The sequence below is a fragment of the Pelodiscus sinensis genome, chromosome 12, assembly GCF_052426305.1.
Source record: "Pelodiscus sinensis isolate ZL-2025 chromosome 12, ASM5242630v1, whole genome shotgun sequence".
NCBI classification, from domain to species: domain Eukaryota; kingdom Metazoa; phylum Chordata; order Testudines; family Trionychidae; genus Pelodiscus; species Pelodiscus sinensis.
In genome coordinates, this window is record NC_143063.1 from 51,101,902 (window position 1) to 51,124,177 (window position 22,276).

Below are 22,276 nucleotides of genomic sequence, written 5' to 3' on the forward strand. Positions count from 1 at the left end.
TGTAGCTGTTTTATGTAACATGGAGTCATTATTAACAGAATCCTAGATCATAAAAAGGTATAACAAGAGACAAGGAGGGTTTTTTTCCCCTTGAAGATAATAGCAGTCGTGCTGAAGAAGAGAAGGGCAAAGGTCAGAAAGCTGCTCCCTGATTGGTTGCTCCCACTCTGCATTGACATTTCTGCAGTTTCATCACAAATTCTAAATAATCCATGTGAAAACGGAGGTTATTTACAGAAGAGATATACGCACTGCATGAGCCCGTAAAATGCTGAAGACATAATCTTGGCTGTCGGTGCTTCCTTTTGTACAGCAATACCGCTGCTGCTGCCGCTGCTGGTGTAGAGACGTGTACAACCCACCAGCCAGTTCATGAAGCCGGGTGGATTGAGGTAGTGAAAAAATCCAAGCGTTTGGCAATATTAAGATGAAGCCAATAAATATCTGCACAGAGAGAAAAAGAGGGAGGACTCAGGAGGTCAGATAGCAAATACTAGTTAGTTCACCGTGGCTGTCTAAGAACGAGAGAAAGAACAAAATGGAAAGCCAAAGAGATTCGGAACCCTACCCACATGTTTCCCCCTGATTAAAGAATGAAACAAATCTAGCTGGCTTCTCCATGAAGGCAATTTCAATGCCAGGAGAGGGCAGATGGCTGAGGACTTCTGATTCTTTTACTTTGTTACATCCCTTTTATCCCTCTTTGCCTCGTTTTATGTTCTGTTTTTAAGGGACTGCATTTTTGGTTTTTACTGGTTTCTATCAAAATAAATCCCAGGTTTTACAATAACTATTATTTGGTTTTCACCTATTTTCTGCTGAATTTTGGGCCACTCGGAGTATATGAAAATACTAGCTATGTTAAGAAAATCCAATGTACTGCATTAAGAAAATGTTAATAATCAATTAGTCCGTGTATAAATGCAAGGCTGTCTGGTAAAGTAAGGCAATGTAGGGAAAGATACACACACACATACACACGTGCTTGTACGTTCAGTCGTTGTACTTTTTTCTATTTGGTGATTTTTTTTCTCTGCTCATGCCCCCCAGTATCAGTGCCCATATTTACCCAGAAAACTAAGAAATTATTTTTTTGCACTGATCTTTCACCCATTTTAAACGTTTTGTAGCAAACACTTATGAATTCCCAGAAAGCTTTAAACAAGATACAAACTGAAAATGAAGGGCTATATCAGCACTGAAAGCAATGACAGGCAAAGACGATTTGCCCTACTCTCCCCTTACTCTCCCCTTGTGTGGTGATGGAGGGATGACAGTTAGCAGGGACACGCTCAGAACATCCATCCTTCTCGCTGGCTCCCTTCTTGCTGAGATGGAATGCACTGTGCTAATGCAAAGGGTCAGCTCAGTCGTGTGGCCAGGCACCTCATCACATCTCTGATTGCAGCATTGCTCTCACACGGAGAAGTACAATGGCATTTTTTAGGTTTTGGTGTATACGCAGAAACTAGGTGGGTGGTGGCCGAGGAAGGAAAGCTTGCTTACACACAGTACCACTCACCACAAGAAATATAGCCGCTTGTTGCGTAAATGTCCATTTTACGCACACGAGGTCCCCAAATTGTCCCAAGTTTGAGATAAAAATAAATGAACTGTAGTGTCCTTTATATTAACCTTCGGGTTTCTGAGCTGCTATTACCCATATTTTCAAACTTTTCTCCACAATGGTGCGGGATAGACACTTCTGTTTCTGTTTTTAACAAAAGCTGAGATTCTGACATTGTCACATGACTCCAGGAGCCAGGACTATAAGAAAATCACCACAGAGCATGCAACTTGCAGTAATAATTGAGAGCTGGTAACACTGAATTTGGGCATTCTGATTTCTCGCTGATGGAGAGCCTATATTTTGAAACTCGGGCTAAAGACCACAAATTGTCTGGTAAGGTGGGTAAGGAAGTCGATTCTCTGAAGCAATTGATGTTTTGGTTATAAACTCCTCTTTCAAATTTGCTTTTAGACTTAACTTGGCCACAAGATCAGAGCCTAGGAGAAATTCTGTGACACTTTTCAAAGCAGTTAATTTAGACACTTTCCAGCTATGAATAAATAATTGTACTCTTTTAAACTCAGATACACTTTTTGTTTTAAATTTAAATTTAATGTGGATAAGTGTAAAGTAATGCACATCGGGAAAAATAACCCCAACTATACGTACAGTATGATGGGGGCTAATTTGGCTACGACAAATCAGGAAAGAGATCTTGGAGTTATCATGGATAGTTCTCTGAAAACTTCCACACAGTGGGCAGCGGCGGTCAAAAAAGGCAAATAGGATGCTAGGAATTATTAAGAAAGGGATAGAAAATAAGACCCAGAATATCTTACGGCCCCTGTATAAAACTATGGTACGCTCACATCTTGAATACTGTGTACAGATGTGGTCTCCTCACCTCAGAAAAGACATTTTGGCCTTGGAAAGAGTTCAGAAAAGGGTAACTAAAATGATTAGGGGTTTGGAACGGGTCCCATATGAAGAGAGGTTAAAGCGACTGGGACTTTTCAGTTTAGAAAAGAGGAGACTGAGGGGGGATATGATAGAGGTCTATAAAATCATAAGTGGTGTGGAGAGAGCCGATAAAGAAAAGTTATGTATTAGTTCCCATAATAGAATAACTAGAGGACACCAAATGAAATTAATGGGTAGCAGGTTTAAAACTAATAAAAGAAAGTTCTTCACACAGCGTGTCATCAACCTGTGGAACTCCTTGCCAGAGGAGGCTGTGAAGGCTAGGACTCTAACAGAGTTTAAAGAGAAGCTAGATAATTTCATGGAGGTTAGGTCCATAAAAGGCTATTAGCCAGGGGATAGAAATGGTGTCCCTGGCCTCTGTTTGTCAGAGGCTGGAGAAGGATGGCAGGAGACAAATGGCTTGATCGTTGTCTTCGGCTCACCCTTTCTGGGGCACCTGTGCTGGCCACTGTCGGCAGACAGGCTACTGGGCTAGATGGACCTTTGGTCTGACCCAGTACAGCTATTCTTATGTTCTAACGTTATGCATTGGTTTAACTGAATATATATATACATATAAGCTGTCCCACAATTCACACAGCGTGTCTTCGCTACAGCTGGCAGTTGGGAACACAAGTTCTGAACTTGGGAAAAGTGCCACATAGCATTCTGTACCTGTTGAATTGTGTTTATCTACACATCTATTGCTCCAATGGACTGCAACCAGTGCTCCCTGGAGGCTGAGCGCTTGGGCAGTCACCCAGGAGAAATTCAAATGCTGCCCAGCTGATTAGCAGAGCGCCCCCAGCACCCACAGCCAGCAGCTTGTGTTTCTATTGATGGTGCACATCTGCACATGCCTTGGCACCCATACAAAATTTATTCCACACATAGATGGGGAAAAAAGAAGGAACATTGACTGCAACCAAATACATATAGCTGTAAGAGTTAGTGATTAGTGTGCACATTAAAAAGTTATTTAAAATCATATAATACAATACTAAAGTAAGAAATGTATGTGACACATTTTATTTCTGAAGTATCCCAAAGACTTGGCCAGATCCTTAGATGGTATAAATTGGTATAACGCCATTCCCTTCAAAGGAGCTACACCGATTTACACCAGATGAGAACCTGGCCTATATGTGCAGCATATGATATAAATCTGTAGTGACTTGAGACTAGTCTGTAGAAGGATCTATCGATGCTCCAACAATCAACACACTGACAGTCAACTTATCAGGTCTGCTTAGACGCAATAAATCAATCTCCAGCTTCTTGTGTCAGCTCCAGTACTCCACCAGGACAAGAAGAGTAACTGGAGTCGACGGGAGAGCAACCCCTGCTGACCTTCCTGTACAAAAGACACCGTGGTAAGGAGGTCAGCTTCTTAGATCGATGGTAGATGGGGTGGATGGATAGTGCAAACAAGGCCTGGAAAAAAAAATCCTAGATGGCCAAATGTATCTATTCGAGCCTGTCTTATTCCAGAATCTCAAGAAAATAATATTGACTTCTACCAAAAATGCAAATATGGAAAATATATCAAATTCACTTCCTAAATACATATTTCGTTAATAGTCTGGTACAACTGTTAAAGCCTCACAAGCTGAGCTGTGAGAATAATAAACTTTTCAGGTAACTCCAAAACAATTTTTTTTTAATCCAGCCAATAAAGTAACAAAAAACAATTGGGTCAGACAAAGTATTTGTTTCAATTATGAGCCTTTTTAACTTCTCAAAATGCTTGTAAATGAAAGGAAACATTTAAATGAAAAGTCATTTATATCAAAACTTTCTTTTCTGAAATGCCCAATCTAAATGTTTCACTATTTTTGTTTGTTTGTGTGACTGAAACAATGTAATGAACTCAACAGGACTTTGCAAAATGTTTGTGATGCCGAAACTGGGTTTTGTGCAAACAAAAAATTTAGTTGAAAAATGTAGCCCAGATCAACTGCCTGGAAGCCAGATACGTTTTACAGTTTTCCATACAAAGGTCTAATAATATGGTGCTGCGGCATATGCTCACAAAGGGTAGTCGAGTCAGGCTGACATCCTGTCCTTGTTTTACCATGTAGGGTCATTTTGTATCATAATGTGTCGGCGCCAAGTTGTCAAGCAATCCTAGGAATGTCCTGCCTTTTGTCAATCTGTGTCGTACCCTGCACGTTATTGCTGTCTTGAGTTTGTGGTTTAATGCTATAGCAGACTGGTCTCCTTTCGCTTTAGATATTAATGGGCACAATGAAACTGCTGGGCCTTTCAATTACTCTGCAGTGAATCCCTTAATCTCTTTAAGTAGCTACACTTTTCTCATCTCCTCATGGTCATTACCTCACATAACATCTATATCCTAATCCTAATCTGGGGTTGTCGGGTAAATAGTGAATGTTGTACTTTTATTTTATAAGAATCTGCCGTGCAACCCCAGAGGAAGTCTCAAAAAGAGAGGGCACTGCTGTGGCCAGTGGCTTCAGTCATGCTCATTTTTAAGACGCTAGCATGTCCTCTGGCAGTGTGAAATCAAGCAGGCCAGGGTGATGAGCAGAATATACAAGAAATGGTGTAGCACTGACAGGGGCCATGAGTCAATTCTCTGCTCTGCTCTGCTACAGGCATCCGTGGTGTCCTTGGGTTTGTCACTTATTCTGTGTGCCTCGGTTCCTCATCTGTAAAATGGAAACATTGGTACAGCCCTACCACACAGGGATGGTGTGATGGTAAATCCATTAAACATTAGGAGCTAGTCAGATACTGTAGTAATGGTGAATCAGTTAATTATCGTAGACTAGAATAGGAATGGGATTAAGTGGTAACTGTTTTGCTCAACTGTGGATGTAGTATTTTAGAATCATAGAGATGTAGGGCTAGAAGGGACCTTGAAAGGTCATCTAATGCAGCCCCTTAAAGTGAGGCAGGATCATCCCTGACAGGTGTCTGTCTACCCTGTTCTTTGACCTCTTCAATGCCGGGGGTTCCGCAGCCTCCCTTGAAAGCCTGTTCCAGAACTTAACTCTCCTCACGGTTTGAAAGTTTTCATTTGCTTTGAGAGTAGATCGCCCTTGCTGTAGACTAAGCCCATTATTTCTTGTCCGACCTTCAGTGGAATGGAGAACAAGTGATCACAGTCCTCTTCGTATCATCCCTTAGCATGCATGCGGAAGATCCCCTCCACCTTCTTTTCTCAGGACTAAATCTGCCCCTTTTAATTGTTAGCTTTCTCTCAGAGGCCAGGATTACTAACCCTTTAGCATCTGTGTTGCTTTCATCTGGAATCTCTCCAATTTGTCAACATCTTTCCTAGAGTGTGACACCCAGAACTGGAGACATGGGCGGTGGATGAGCGGCTGTCTTGGGGAGGCAAGGCCCCTGTCCAAGGCTAGTGCCTCCTCCCCCCAGTGCTGGCCAGACAGCCACCTGGCCCCAGCTCCTGCAAGTCCTGACCCAGGAGCAGCTGTGCAGTCCCAGCTCCTCTCCAGCCCCTGGCACAGCTGGGTAGCTGCACTGCAGCCCAGCCTTCCTGGCCAGCCAGGCCACTGTGCAATTCCAGACCCCCAGCCAGCAGGAGCTAGGAGAGATCCATCACCTCTGTCTTTTTGGGAAGGCAATGCCTTCCCTTGCCTTCATTACCCACTGATCATGTGAACACACTTTTCCAGCTGTGGCCTCACCAGTGCTAACTAGAGAGGGCAGTTACCTTGCATCTCTTACATCCAGCACTCGTGTTAATACATCACGGAAGCCTTTGCAACTCCCGTAACTCCCAGATCTTCATTTAGTGTGTCCTGCTAGTCTGTTTCCAATAAGCTCCTTCAGCATCTGGCTGTGGCTCTAGTACCTACAGGTATGATCCACATGGGTTGAAGAGCACAAGAAGAAGAAAATCAGGTAGATGAGGTTACCCAATTCCGAATGACTGCAGCAGAATCCTAACAAGATCATTTCACTTTTAAGAAAAAAATACCTTTTTCATGCATTTTATTGATTTTCAATATTGTACAACCCAAGCCGTGTAAAGCAATAATACAAAAAAAGATACAGCCATTGGAAAAACAATTACAGATCAAATGGCCAGTTCCTTTAATCAAACTGTACACCCAACCTGCTCTGACTAGTCTAAGGAATATAAATTATACAGACTAATGAGATAGAAACAGGGATGTAAAAATTACCATTTAGATGTCCTGATTTAACGCTGTGTTGTAGCAACTTTCCTCCCAGAGATGCTAATGTTCTTTGTGCATTTCTCCTAAGTACTATCTGAGTATCTATACCAATGTGTCCGCCTCTCATATTTCTGATGTAACAGCATTGTCATGGTGCAGCAGGTGATACAATCCATATTATGGTACCACTCAGGTGCCAGGTCTAATGGGGAGCAGCAGAAAGTGACATTTTAAAGAAGGGGTAATTAAGCATCGCAGTATCTTGCTCTATGCTGCATTTATTCCCCACTTCTCCATGAAGATTTAATCCCAGGACTCAAGAATGAGGCTTCCCTGGCTGAGCAAAGTAAGGCCTGTACTCTAACTTGACGGCATGGCTGTCCGTCATAGCCAGGCAAGGGCCCTGTGGAGCGCAAAGTTCACCTTGCCTAAGCAATGGAGCATGCAAGTCTGAGGTATTACTAAGAAGTCATTTGTTTAACCAAGTATTCTGTTGTTTATTTACTATTTCATTAGGCGTGGTCGTGAATAAACCACGGTTACCGGTACATGTTAACCACGTGCATTTTGCGATGCATTATTTGGCCTTTTGTTTGCATACTTGCTAATCCGAAAAGGTCAGTCATCCACAGTCATCTCCTCATCGCTAGTGTGGGGTACCGAGGTACACTCAAGACATATGGGACTCAACAAGGAGAGGCCTGCTGAATGTTGACAGCAGGCCATCCAGGAGCCGTTTAACGAAAGGTGACTGGGCTGGCTTGGAGAAGCTTGAAATAGCTTCCTTTTGGATCTGTGTCCAACAGTGATGCTGGCAACAAGCTTGAAATCACCAGGCGTAACCCCAGGGAATGATGCTAGTTTAACATACAGAGTTTGGGGGTTGCATTCTTGCCAGAGTCACCTGGTCCGCAACTTCATACGGTTCCTACAATGAATTACGTTGAGCGGGAGATTACAAACAACCCAAGCCAGCAAATGGTAAGTGAGACTAGAGGCTTTGTCCTTCCCCTGCCCCTGTGGCTATTCAAGGTGTGCCAGACTCACCCAGTGTGCGGAGACCTCCTGATACCTAGGCACAATGGGAGAGCCTGTGTGCCTGAGCTGTAGTCAGAGGACTCTCCCTCCCTCCAGTGGCCACTCTTCTGCACTGAGAAAGGAGCGCTCCGGAGGTGAGCTGCGTGTGTGGAGCTACTCTCTGTTTAAAGGCGTGGGCATCAGGCAGCGAGGCGCTTGAACCGAACGCTAACTCTGCCTTCGCTCCTCTTTGCTGAGGGGGTTTCTGTTGTCACACAAGTGCGGGGACATGCCTGCCCTGAGAATATTTGCTTTCCACACACACACCATTTCAGAAAAGTGGGTAACATTTGGTCGCCTGCTTTCCCTCAGCTTGCAATGCTCTGGCTAGGCTAATTTTTCAGTTGCCTTGTACTTGGGCCACACTGTGATCCATGCTGTTAGCAGGAGTGTTTGGGGGGATTTCCAGCACGGCTGTTTTCTAATCTGTCAGTCAGCCATTGGGGTGAAGGCATGAGGTTTAAAAACAACCAACTGGCTTGCTGCGTTTCCCACACACATACACCCCTAGGCAATTCTTGATGGCATCTGCACCCTCCAATGCCTCCACGGTTATTTCCAACAGAAAAGAGAACACAGCTTAAAACTTCCACTGGCTCTCCTCTGAAACAAAAGCATAATGAAAGGGTTGGCATGTCCTCAGAGTCTTCTGTGATTAGTTGTAATTCTTGGTGGGGTGTGACATGCTCATCTCCCTGAATTAGCGCAGGGCACAAGAAATTTAGCACGGTGCTAATTGTGATCAGATGAAAACAAGGATCCTCGGTATGTGGGCACACAGCAAGACAAAACAGATGCCGGCGCTTTTCAGAGCACTGCTCCACAGTATGAGCTGCCAGACAGCCCTATGCAAAAAGACAGCTGGGGGTGGGTTTTCTTCATGTCAGACTCCAGTGGCAGAGCAGATGGGAGATAGACCACAGCGTATCTGGGCAACCACATACTGTACCTTTCCTCACACCCTCTCTTCCCTATTTTTCTCTTTCCTCTAGTGGTCCCAGGATGTCTGTGGCCCATTTTCTCTCTGGCTGCCTTACCCAGGGCTCCATTTCATTTTCAGTTTCTAACGGTTGTGGCTGCATTTCACTAAGCCAGACACAGATGTCGTAGGGTGCCAGAGAGGGGTGACCCCTGTTTATGAAGAATGATGCCTTCAACAGCTACAGTGGCAGTGAGAACTCATACCCAAGGCTCCCTACAGCAATTGGGAGGGCAAAAGACAGGCTCAGGTGGCTCCTTACCCTGCCCCCCCCCCCCCCCCGGTGAAAAAGTGATGGAGAAGAGGAGAATTAGCTGCCACCCCGACACCCCTCCCCTTCCTCCACAGCTGCCATTGCCAGAAAGAGAAGGCTGTCAGGTCTCCCTGTGGAAGGCTGCCAGGGACAAATATATACCCCAGGAAGAGCCAGCACTACAAGCAGAGGCCAGTTTCAGGGCTCTGAAATCCATCTCCCTGGGCCACTTGTCCTCTCACTGAGGTACTGCTGGCAGGGCTGCTGCTCAGTCACCCCTCAGATCTGCTGGGGGAGGCAAGAGAAACTGCATTGCCATGCAAAGGAGTAAGATGCCCCTCCCCCCAGCACCAGTCTATTTGCAGCCCAGATGTGTGAACTAACAGACAAAACAGCCTCGAGAGGCTTGGCCCCTTCCGGAGGCAGATGGAGTGCTGGTGCCGGAAAGTTCCGCGGCAGTTGGAGTAACAGTTGGTGAGAGCGGGAGGCAGCACGGTGGAACCAGGACTCGCGGCTCAGCTCCAGGCCAGGGGAGAAGCGGGATTTACTCCCCATAATCCCCTGGAGATGGGGAACAGGATTTACTCCCCATAATCCCCTGGAGATGGGGAACAGGATTTACTCCCCGTAGTCCCCTGGAGATGGGGAACAGGATTTACTCCCCATAATCCCCTGGAGATGGGGAACAGGATTTACTCCCCGTAGTCCCCTGGAGATGGGGAACAGGATTTACTCCCCATAATCCCCTGGAGATGGGAAACAGGATTTACCCCTGTAATCCCCTGGAGATGGGAAACAGGATTTACTCCCCATAATCCCCTGGAGATGGGGAATGGGATTTACCCCTGTAATCTCCTGCAGATGGGGGAATGGGATTTACCCCTGTAATTGCACTGCCCTCCCCCCACCACAGATATAGGGACAGGATTATAATACTTTGTAATCTGTCAGGGACGTGGGCAGGATCCGCTCCTTTTCATTAGTCTGTCAGAAGTGGGGGAAATTGCCCCAATCACGGAGGGATTGTCGTCCCACTGTCTGCCAGAAACATGGGGGAACAACTCCCTCAGAAATGGGGATGATTTACTCCTCTCTTCAATCTGATCTGCTGGGGCGTATGGTGATTTATCCTTTTCTCAATAATCTGACAGGGAGAATACGATTATCCTCGCCCCCACCCCCGCCTCTCCAGTAATATTCTGGATACGGAAGGGATTTATCCCCAAGTTATCTGCCAGACACAGAGGAATTAATCCTCTTGCCAGTAATATGCCCCCAAATGGGCACATTTAGTCTTCGCTCACCCTAGCTCCCCTGGGAAAATCTGCATGATATGGGAGGATTTTGTCTTTTCCCAATTCTTTGTCAGGAATACGGGAATTACCCTTCTCCTGCCCCAGTAATTTGACAGAAGTGTATTGTGATTTACCCCTTACACCATGGGCTATACTGGAGCTGGCTCGTTAACCCTCCTTTGTAGCAAACCACAAAGGGGCAACACCACACCATCGCTGACTACTTAAGATGGTGGACCATTTGGAGCTGCTTGTCCCCTCACCCTCAAGAGGAGCATCTTGAAGCAAAGCGAACACAAAAGGGACAATGTAATTTCAGAGTAATGACAATGAGAAAGCACCAGAAAAGGCAACAATGGAAGATAATGAGCCCAGTGATTGTGTGTCCAGGACACAGAGCCCTGGAGAGAAGGTATTTCTTACAGGAATATTCAGGGGAAAGCTTTTTTTTTTTTTTTTTTTTTTACTAATTTTTTTTTTTAAAGATGTGAATAAGAATTTTTAATATCGTATTCAATTGCTCTCAAGGATTCTGAACAGCATTTAGCCCCCCTTTGGTTGCTTTACTAACGAGTATCATAAAGAATCCCTGCCCCAGAGTGCTAAGGTATAAACAGTGTGCCGCAGCCGGGAGGCAGGCAGGGGGAAAGCTGGGAGTGCAAGTAACTCTAGAGAGGAACAGTAGCAAATTAAATCTGGAAAGGGGATTTAGGAGAGATCACAAGGGTAATGATTTTGTTACAGTGAGTGGGGAAAAAAACTAAGGGCAAGTCTACACTGCAGGGCAAAAGTTGATTTAACAATGTCAATTGTGTAGCTGAAGCCAAAATAGTTTAATTTGGCTTTTGGCACTGTCTACAAAGCAGGAAATCAAAAGAAAAAGACTTTTGCTTCAACTTCCCTTACTCCTCGTGGAAAGAGGGTTACAGGAGTCGAAGTAAAAAGTCCTCCATCTTGAAATTATTTCAGAATAAGGTCTTGCTGTGTGGATGCGCACTATGTTATTTCGAAATAAAGTCAGTTATTCCAAAATAATGCTGCAATGTAGACGTGCCCTAAGAATCCACCAACCATTTTTCAAGTACTGTCATATCCTTACAAAACAACAAAAGGTCTGGTAGCACTTTAAAGACTAATGAAACATGTCGATGGGATCATGAGCTTTTGTGGGCACAGCCCACTTCTTCAGATGACTGGAGTGTCGGATGTCCAGAACCAGGAATAAATGGGGGCAGGCGGGTGTGGGGAGGGGGAGAGAAAAAGAGGCAGTGGGGAGATAAGTTTCAAAGGGATAGCCGAGTCAGTCTGTAACAGGAAAAACTGAAAAACAACAGATAGTCTATTAGCACCTTAAAGACTAGATAGTCATAGACCTGTCGTTTTCCAGCTGGTGATGGCTCAGAGAGACTCATGCTATTGACTTCCCATGGCGTGTGCCATACCCTTGGCCTGCAGACTGCCAAGCCATGCCTCTCCTTGACTGCCACCCCAGAGCTCTGAAACCCTGACATATAGACTGGTGCCATCCTCTTCCTTCCCCATGGTGTTCTGCAAACCTGGCCTGCATATTAGCAGCGTTACAACTTCCTACTTCTTTGGTTATATTTCAGTGTCCCAATCCAGGAAATTACTGAGTCCTGGAAAATGAAGCCCTCTGTTTTCTGACTGAGGAGATCAACTGTGTCATTGATGGTGCCTGATTTTTCCACGAGCTGTCCCAGCAATGTTCTTTGTCAATTTACTGGGGAAAACACTGTCAATTCAATGAATCCGGTTGTTCTGGCCATTTCAGGTCTTGGACCATCTGTTGCAACAGTGGTACCAGTCATGCCCATCATTGTGTGGGGGCAGTGACGTGCACACCTGACTACCATCAATTTTTTACCTGCGGCTCCCAGTTTGAACTACTGAGCTGTGAAATGAATTAATCCTCATCTGTGTTTTTGTTAATAGTGGTGTTGAAAGAAGATAGACTGGCAGAATTTCTGCCTCTATTTTTGTCTTCCTGGGTTGGGGCTTGTTGTGCAAGCTACCTTGTGCTTTTGTGTACCTGCTTGGGTGCCTCGTCTCTGAGGCAAGTACGTAAGGATCATGGTCTTTCCTGGTGTGGGATTTGTGGCATTTGCCTATGCTGTTGGCTCCCCTTGTCTGTCCAGTCATAGTTGTTCGCACACTATTATGTAGAAATGCCATCATGGATAAACATGGGATTTTGCAGGCATAGAAAACACAACCTCACACACCGCTAAAACAAATCAATACGTCCTAACGTATGGCAGGGACGGCAGGGGGGCTGACAAAATGGGTAGAAGGAAAAACAGTTTTTCCTGAGTGTCTTTTGCTGTGTTAATGTGTCTCTCGCTGTGTTTCTGTGGGGTGGGGAAGAAGCCTTGTTTATGAAGTCAAGTCCTGCTCATGCAAGGAGCCCCAGAGAAGAGAGCGTCCCACTCCTTCTATCTCTGTGGGATGCAGCCGCATTGCTGCTCTCATTGAGTGCTTCTTCTAGCCTCCTCAATTCTTCATTACATGGTGCTGGAGAATGATGCTCTTCACTGAACAGGCCAGAAGTTGGGGAAACCGAGACGTGCTTTGAACGCCCAGTCTTCTTGTAACTCCACAATCCGCTTGTTCTCCCACCTTGTATATCTAGTGTCCCTCGAGGCAGAGAAGAAACAAGACTCAGCTGGAATGGAGACAAGGGGGGAAAGTAAGCCCCTAGAACTGTTATCTGCTTATTGCCAATCCCAATGATTCTTGCTGAGGTAACTGAATGCAGAGAGACCCCCCATGATTTTCGTTTGCTCTGAGACAAACTAAGCACAGCCTGTATTGCCTTGCTAAGTCCTTGTCTGAACTAAGCAATCTTGGAAAGGACAGCTGCCTGCATTGCATAAACCTGCCAGGTTTGAACTCGGAGTGGTCAGAAGATCAGAATTAGCTCGCTGGAAATGTGGTCTGATTTTGAGAGTGGCACTGCCGGTGTAAGTTCTTCAGCTGTCTTAACACCTTTCATTCTGTTTTCATTCTTTTGCAGGTACTGATCTGCATAATCCACCCCAGCTCCCTCTTGGCTGGATGGGAACCAGTGTCCTTGCTCCTGTCTTTGGCAGTGTTGTCACATTGGCTTGCGGAGGTAGGGAAATCTTCCTCTGAGTCCTACATGCCTTATGCTTTGTAAACATGATTTGCATGCTGCTAGACCTCCCAGGACTTGTCATGTCCATAATGTACAACCAGAGATATGCCCATACAGGTAGGACAGCCACACTTGTTTCAAAGAGTTCTTTGTTGCATGTATGCTCTATGCTGGTTGACAACATCAATGTTTGAGTAAATATTTTATTTCCAGATTATATTTCTTTACAAACACCATTTGCCTAAGGCACCTCCGAGCACCTAACCTGCCACATATTTATCTCAATGCTACATCTACACTGCATCAGGGGTCAACACTGAGATCAATCCACCGGCAGTCAATTTGGCAGGTCTAGGGAAGACCCACCAAATCGACTGCAGATCACTCTGTAGTCAACCCCTTTGGTGAGAAGAGAAAGGTAAGTTGATGGAAGAGTTTCTCCCATCGACCCTCTGTGGTGTAGACCCCACAGTAACTCGACCTAAAGTATGTCGACTCCAGCTTCATTGGTCACATAGCTGAAGTTGCGTATCTTCGGTAGACTTTCACTGGTAGTGTAGACATAGGCAAAAGGTTTCCATGCTTTTGTGATATAAATGAGTATACAGTTTTCTTGTACAAGATCTTCCTTGAGATGATATTTATTTTTTTTCCAGGTGAGATCTGTGTGGAGGGTTGAGTAACTTTAAAGTCTCCACTAGTGCCTTGTTCATCATAGCTTTGTCTGGTAGTGCCTTGCCTTGCAGGTGAGCCAAATGACTGACGGCTCTTTATTGAAAGGTGGGCCTTCTCATCTGTCCCAGTCCAATGGGGAGAGATGAGAGAGGGGGAACAGGGCTTCCAGGCTGTTTAATTGCTGCATGTGGATTGTTGGAATTAAATAATTTCTGAACAAGCCATTTAATACTTGGATATTGAAAAAAGTTGTGAAAACTGAGGCATTTGGCATGAGGAAAGTATCCCCAAACATGAGAATGACTCCTACCTTTATTTGGGGTTTCACTGCTTCTGGGTCCTCTTGTCTTGCTCTCTTGAGCTCAGTGAAGTAATGGGGAGGGAATCCATCATCTGCGTGTCTAAGTAGAAACATCCAGGGAATATTTTACCTTCTTTTTAATGATGGCAGCACTCTGGCCATGCTGAGAACACAAATTTTTCTTCCTTAAAATTTAATTCTCAGAAGTTTCATTGTGGGCTCCCTGGAACTCAAGAAGTGCTAATGGGAGAGCGATTCACAGAAATAAGAAAGCAGTCATCAGCAAGGTTTGTAATCAGCAAGTTTTTTATCCAGCTGAAGAAAAGCTTTATATCTATACATATAAATCAGAGCAAGTTACCATAAGCAAAACCAAGCATAACAAAAAAGTCGCAGTCTGGTATGCATTCCAGTCTTCGGAATCACGTATGTCTTTTCACAGACAACTTCTCCTGTTTGGTTCCCTTTTCACTAGTCCATGCAGGGTCCTAGACTACACCTATTAACATGGGATGTGATTAGCTGTAACTTCTCTCCTCAGCACTTAGAATCATAGAGCTGTAAGAGACCTCACAAGGTCATCAAGTCCAGCCCCCTGCCCAAAGCAGGACCAATCCCAAATAAATCAACCCAGCCAGGGCTTTATCAATCCGAGACTTAAAAACCTTTAGGGATGGAGATTCCACCACCACCCTAGGTAACCCATGCCAGTGCTTCACCACCCTCCTAGTGAAACAGTTTTTCCTAATGTCCCAACCAAGACCTCTTCCACTGTAACTTGAGACCATTGCTCCTTGTTCTGCCATCCATCACTACTGTGAACTGCCTCTCTCCATCCTCTCTGGAACCCCCCTTCAGGAAGTTGAAGGCTGCTATAAAATCCCCCCTCACTCTTCTCTTCTGCAGGCTAAACAAACCCAGATCCCTCAGTCTCTCCTCATAGGTCATGAGCTCCAGCCCTCTAATCATTTTGGTCACCCCCCACTGGACCCTCTCCACTGTGTCCACATCCTTTCCATAGTGGGGGGCCCAGAACTCGACACAATACTCCAGATGTGGCCTCACCAGAGCTGAATAAAGGGGAATAATCACTTCTCTAAATCTGCTGGCAATGCTCCTCCTGATACACCCTAATATGCTATTAGCCTTCTTGGCTACAAGGGCCCACTGTTGACTCATATCCAGCTTCTCATCCACTGTAACCCCCAGGTCCTTTTCTGCAGAACTACTACTTAGCTAGTCGGTCCCCAGCCTGTAACAATGCTTGGGATTCTTCCGACTCAAGTGCAGGACCCTGCACTTGTCCTTGTTGAACCTCATCGTGTTTCTTTTGGCCCAATCCTCTAATCTGTCCAGGTCACTCTGAACCCTATCCCTCCCCTCCAGCATATCTACCTCTCCCCCTAGCTTAGTGTCATCTGCAAGCTTGCTGAGGGTGCAATCCATCCCCTTCTCCAGGTCATTAATAAAGATGTTGAACAAAACCAGTCCAAGAACCGATCATTGGGCACTCTGCTAGAAACCGACCGCCAACCTGACATCGAGCCATTGATCACTATCCATTGGGCCCAACAGTCTAGCCAGTTTTCTGTCCATCTTACAGTCCATTTATCCAATCCATATTCCCTTAACTTTCTGGCAAGAATATTGTGAGAGACCGTATCAAAAGCTTTGCTAAAGTCAAAATATATCACATCCATTGACTTCTCCTTATTCACAGAACCTCATCATGCCTCCATACTTCATCATAGAAGCTAATCAGATTGGTCAGGTATTGTTGAAAAGTGATCCACTACTGTCAGTGTCACAAAACCACTGGATTCTGGTGGTTTTATCAAGTCCAAGGATGTGGCCTATTAGGGCCAAAATAGGGCTTCCAGAGGTAGGGTTTCTGGCAGGGAAACTTCGTGCAGACACACACCTGACAGGAAGCAACAAAGCTCCCTGTTTTGGGGTACATGCAGAAGTATTGGGGTGTTAGTTGCTGGGTTTTATATCAGCACGAGTGCCCTGCCAGGCTGGAGTTGGGCCACAGGTAAAGAGCAGCCATCCTTCCAAGTTCAGGCGGGCAAAGAAATGGTCCCATATGAATGCAATCCCCTCCCAAGTGTCACATGGCTCTTGATCATTAATTGCCATCTTGTCGATGGAATTTCACAGACAGAAGCAGAGGGAATGATCATCAGCAGGTACTAGGGGGGAGTCACTCTGAGAAATGTGCTCTGGTTCCAGACTGGGGCCTCATGGATCAGACCCATACCTACAGGACAAGGGGTCATCCTTGCCAGGAGGTCCAGGTAGTTGAACTGAGAAAAGGATAGGGTTTACCAGAGCTGTCCGTCGGTTTAGGGCCTTGGTTCTGCACAGGTATTGCAGGAAGTTGTGATCAGTAAATACCTGGACCAGTTCACGGGCCCTTTCCAAGTCATGCTGCCACTCTTCAAACGCAGCCTTACTGAACGAGGGCTCTTTCTCCAGAATCTCAGATTCTCTCAGCAGAGTCAGGCTTCCTCAAGTAGTAGGCAGGATGGTGCAGTATTTGGGTGGTCCTCTGCACAATGGGGTAGGGCATTGGGGTGCACAATGAAAATGTGTGTCATGTCCATAGGGGTCAATACTGGAGCCAGGGGAAGGTGAGCATTACCTGTTCAAATGTGTGCTGGGCCCCAGGAAACCCCTGGCAGGGGACATTCTTACAGGGTGAGACAGGACGTGGCCCAGCTTGTTTTTTTGCCATTGTTAGTGAACCCCTGGTAGAAGTTTACACGCCTACAAAATGGTGTAAATTATGCACACTGAAGGGGCTGCCCAGTCGCAGACAGCCCGGACCTCGTGCAAATCCAGCTTGATTCTTTCTGGAGACAGGCTGGAACCCAGGAACTTGGCTGAGGTCTGTTCACACACAAACTTCTTGAGTTCAGAGTAGAAACTGTATCAGTGTCGTCTTTCTAGGCCTGTGTGGACGTGAGCAGTGGGTTGGTCCAAATTGTCTGAGAAGACCAATGTACTGTCTAACTATATCACTACAAACTTGTTCAGGAGGTTTAGTAGCACATTGGTTAATGAAATGCTGGAATATTGCAAGGCATTAGGCAATCCAAATGCCATGACTAAATATTTAGAGTGGCTATCCTGGGTCCAAAAGGCAGTCTTCCAATCTGTTATGCTGATAAACCAGATGTCAGCACATGCCAGATTGTCAGGACAATTCACTTGTTGATTGTCATTTTTATCTGTCTATATGCTGTAATTTGCTATTCCATTACTTCTACATTATGTGTACCCCCTAGATCAAAGGTGTTTTAAATAAGATTGTAGACAGGTGTTTAAACATCATGAAAACTAATGAAGGATTGTTGTTTGTTGTGACATCACCTTTTACATTGTGTGTATCTCTGTGACTAAACTCATCAAACATGAATGGTACCTTCAAAATGCTAATGAAGGACTTCATGTCTGTAGCAGAAAATGCCAGTTTCAAAGTCAGGGGTGATGGAGGAGTAAAGACATTTATTAGGTTGCTTTCCATGTGCAAAACCTATAAATATGGATTCATGGAATGACCCTGGTCTCTGGATTGTTTGGATTTCAGCAGGGTGGAAATACTGAGTGAGTGGACGGGCATCCCTACTGTTATCGTGGGTAAACCTGAAAAACATTTGCAGATTACTATATCTTTGCTGACATTTGGTTTGCAAACTTTGACTCACCTTATTAGGTATTTTACCTGCTTCAACCTCTCAATAACTCTCATTTCTTTTCCTTAGCTAATAAATCTTTGATTAGTTTACTAGAGAATTGACTTCCAGCATTAGTTTCGGTGTAAGATCTAGAGTATCAATTGATTTGAAGCAAGTGACTGACCCTTTGGAATTGGGACCAACCTAATGTGATGTGATTTCTGGTTTATAAAACCATTTATCACAAGATCCAATTTGTCTGGGTGGCAAGACAAGCTAGAGAGCCTAAGAGGATCTCTGACTCTCTGGTAATATTGGTATAGTGGTTCAGGTTACTGGCTTGGTGAAATCTAACTATAGAATATACCACCAATTTGGGGTGTTTGCCATGTTTTCTGACCTGAGTGAGACACTCACCGTTGTGAGCTACTCCAGACATCGTGACACATTTGTCCCCCTCTCGGATATGGGCAGGCTGTAAGCTCCTCGGTGATCCGGTTTAGTGTGTATGTGAGCGACATCATGTTGTCAGAGGCGTCAGGTGACGGTTCTGGAGTTGTACCTGATTTAGAGCGTGGTAGTCAGCACAGAAATGGAGGCTGTCATTTTCCTTTACAAAATGGACTGGTACACCGGCTGATGAGGCAGACCTGCGGATGAACCTTGGCCAGGGTGTCTTGGAGGTATTCTTGCAAAGCCACCATGTCCGGCTCTGACATTGCATGAATCCACTCAAACGTATCTGTCCCTCTGACTGGAGATCCATAGGGAAGTCCACATCCTGATGTGGGGGGAGGCTTTCTCCATTTTTCTTGTCAGAGACAAGAGCATAGTTAGAATACTGACCAGGGAGGGGGAAGTTGCAGAGGTCCCTCCGTTGGTGTTTCGAGGGGAGTGACCAGACCTACTTGAAGTGTCTGGATCCTCAATGCAGCTCTTCCCAGACCCTGCTCATGCCATTGGCAGAATTCTGACAGGAAAAGTGATCCGTTTTCACCCATGGATGAGGGGATCATGAAGAACTAGCCAGGAAAAGCCAAGAATCAGGGAAAGTGCAGGGCATGAATGACGCCAAATTGAACTATTTCTCTGTGGCCCCAAATAATGGCCTTCAGGTTGACAGCCTCCTCTACAGCCAGACCCCAAGACAGTTCAGAGCCATCAATGATTCCAGCCATGACCAGTGTGGCCGTGTGTCATAGGGGAATCTGTAGGGGCCAAGCTATAGTTGCATCCATACAATTGTCCGCTGCTCATGAACCAATGAGGATCTGTTGGAGGAGGACCTGTTTGGGGTCTCCCAGGATGTGCAGCAGGACAGGCGCGTGCAAATGGGAAGCCCCTAGATGGAGGCACGGTGCATCCCATTGAAACCTAGGGGCCTGTGAAATTCTCTCCTCTCAAGGACGAGGCCGGTTCCCCCCACTATGTATGGATGGGCTTGTTTGCCCCAACTCCTCAGCATTGGTACTGAGCAAGCCGAGAGGGCCTGGGGAAGTTTGCTGCAGTAGAAGCACAGGTGGTGCTGACAGTGCTGTTCTGTTTCTTCAGGGCTGAGCCGCCGGTGAGCCAGACTGGCTGGCATGACTTGGTGAGGGCCCAGGACATGGGTAGAGGGACTGCAGTGAATCTCTTTTCTCCTCTTTGATCTCACAGCTTCACACCTCTGTGGATGGCAAGCTTCCCAAGGGCACCTAGGCTCGTGGGCCTCTCTACACATCCCAGCCCGTCTTTGATTTCTTCCAGCCAGCCCCACCGGAACTGAGAGCACTGCGTGACTTTGTTCTGTTCTCTGTCCACTGCGGCTTGCCCCTGCCAGAATCCCTTCACAGTGGCCTCAGCCATTTGAGTGTGGCACGGTTCACCAGTGATAGCTGAGGGAGGCTGGAGAAAGGCATCCCAGGGTGGCAGCACCAGGCTACGTCCCACCAGCAGGGTGAAGGAGGCCCAGTCTAATGCATCACCTGTCAGCAGACTGATTACCAAGGACGCCTTGGACAGGTCAGAGGAACAGATTCTGGGGCACATCGGGACCAGAAGGCAGCAGTGGTTCGTGAAGCCCAAAACTGCCAGCACTTCTGGTTGAACTATTCAGGCAAAGGTGTTGCAACCCCTTCATGAAGCGCTGGCAGCACAGCATTCCCCAAACGTAGATGCCCCATTTGCTACTGCAGCTTCTGGTTTTCCCAAATCAATTGCACAGCTTGGGCCTCAGTGCTTAATTCTCTGCCTGGAGATGGAGGGCCTCCTGGGGTGAGTCCAATGCTTCCAGTAGCTAAGGCAGACAGCTGGGTCCATCCTTCTCACACTGGGCTTGGTCTCAGAGGGTTATTGTGAACTGAACAAGCTGTCATGGCCCGATGATGGCCAGGCACACCTAGTGGTCAGAGCCAGAGTCCAGGGTCAGCTGGGTTGGAATACCAGAAGATCAAAAGCAGGAGACAAACTTGAGATCAGAACCACATGTTGGTAACCAGAGTCAGGCTGGGTCAGAGGCAGGAGACAAACTGGAGATAAGAGCCATAAATCAAACACCGGGAGTCAAGCTGGGTTGGGATGCCAGAAATGCAGGGGAGCAAGAGAGAGAGACACAGCTGTTCAGACAGCAGGGGGTATCCCAGTTCTTCAGACAGCCGTCGGCTGCTCTGTGATCCTGCCACTGGGACCTCCTGGGTCGGAGCATGGCTGCTGCTGCAGACCTGCTTTGAGGCTAGTGGGTCATGGGGGGTTATTAGTCATTAGCTGTTCCCTTGGACTGCGGGATGAGAGCTCTTAATCCTTCTCCACAGCTACCAGTTCCAGTCCAGCTCAGTCGTGTAATGCCCCAAACTAGCTCGTCTCTCACCTTGCTCATCTCCACTTCACAAGCGCAACCTCAAGAGAGAAGGGAATGAGCATCCTGGCTGGCGATAGCAGAGGGGCTGACTGTTGAGTAGGCAGATAACAAGCCTCTCGCTCAGGAAACGTATTTCCTTCTCTCAGCTACATGTGGGAACCTGACACATTTGCTGCCCTTGCTGTGGGTAAATGGAGGGCGTTGGTTTCAAGAGCTGTCATGGTAGTGCCTTCCATCCGTCCATCTGGAAGCTGGGAACAAACCCCTCACGATTCTAGGCCGAGCCCCTGGGGAATTCCTTCGGGGCTATGAGGAGCCTTGCATGGGGCTGGTTCTCATTGAAGAGTGCCTGTTAATTTAGAAATACAGAAGTGCACTGGCTTGTTGCCTGCAGTTGCTAGTTTCTGGAGTTAGCCTGACTGGCCAGTGCATGTTGTTGCTATTCTTCAGTGGGCTGCAGACTTTTTGGCAGTAAAGTTCAGGGACAAATTCACTATTTGTGTAAGAGGGTGTTAGTAAATGGAGGTGCACTTGCTAATGCCACTAGTGTATTTGGCCCTCACTGGCATGAGCTGTCTATCAATGCCATTTGCCATGTAGTGGGCATAAAACACTTCCTTACAGTAATGGTAGCTGCACAGTGCATAATCTGCCAGGCCCTGCATTAAATTTGCACCCCTTGAAAGATGATGTTAGTATGTCTGTTTCCTTTGTTTCTTGTTTCTAAGGCGATTTGCCCAGGGTTTTACACATCCAGTTCCAGCTCTTCAAGTTCAGTATTCCAACCACAGTTCATTTGTCTTGATTCAGATCCTCTGGCATTGCCCGTGTCCTCCCAAACTGCCCACTTTTAATCTCTCTCTATATCTTGGGGTTTTATTCGGCCATCTATCAGTGTTGCATCCAAGCACCTTCCATGTAAAATCAATACTAAGAGCAAAGTTAGTAGTGCAAGTCTCTGAGCTTTTTCCTTCTTGATGCTAAAATCTCTTCTTGGGGTCAGGATCTTGGTTTGATTTTAACTTTGTTAATTTATTTTACTGGTGTTGGGAATGGGCTCTCAGTAAAATGGAGGCCTTTCTTTTCCTATCTTTATCTAATGTCAGGCGCACACGTCAGGTTCCTGCAACGGATCTGATTGGGTTAAATAAATAGAAGCCTCGAGATATTCTATGTTGGGCAAAGGGTTTTGTCTGCATATCCCAGAGAATCCAAAGTAAGGCATCTACATTTTCCCGTGTATATAGCGAATTGTTTCAAGCCCTCTGCCCTTTCATCTGTTGTATATGCAGCTTTATGAATTTTATAAACTGAATCCAAAGACTTGAGGAAGGGATGCTGACCTGGAAATCTCCCCTTCCCCAAGCTTGCACTAACATATTTGTTTCTTCAGTCTGGCCCT

General features: G+C 46.0%; 1 protein-coding gene across 1 annotated transcript in view; it reads left to right on the top strand.

The window, feature by feature from the left end:
• Positions 1-22,276, top strand: part of ZFHX3 (zinc finger homeobox 3) — an 866,714-nt gene that overhangs the window by 401,015 nt on the left and 443,423 nt on the right. Inside the window, exon 3 of the mRNA XM_075939759.2 lies at positions 13,281-13,379. The gene's annotated coding sequence lies outside the window, so the exon portion shown is untranslated. The remainder of the gene's footprint in view (positions 1-13,280; positions 13,380-22,276) is intronic.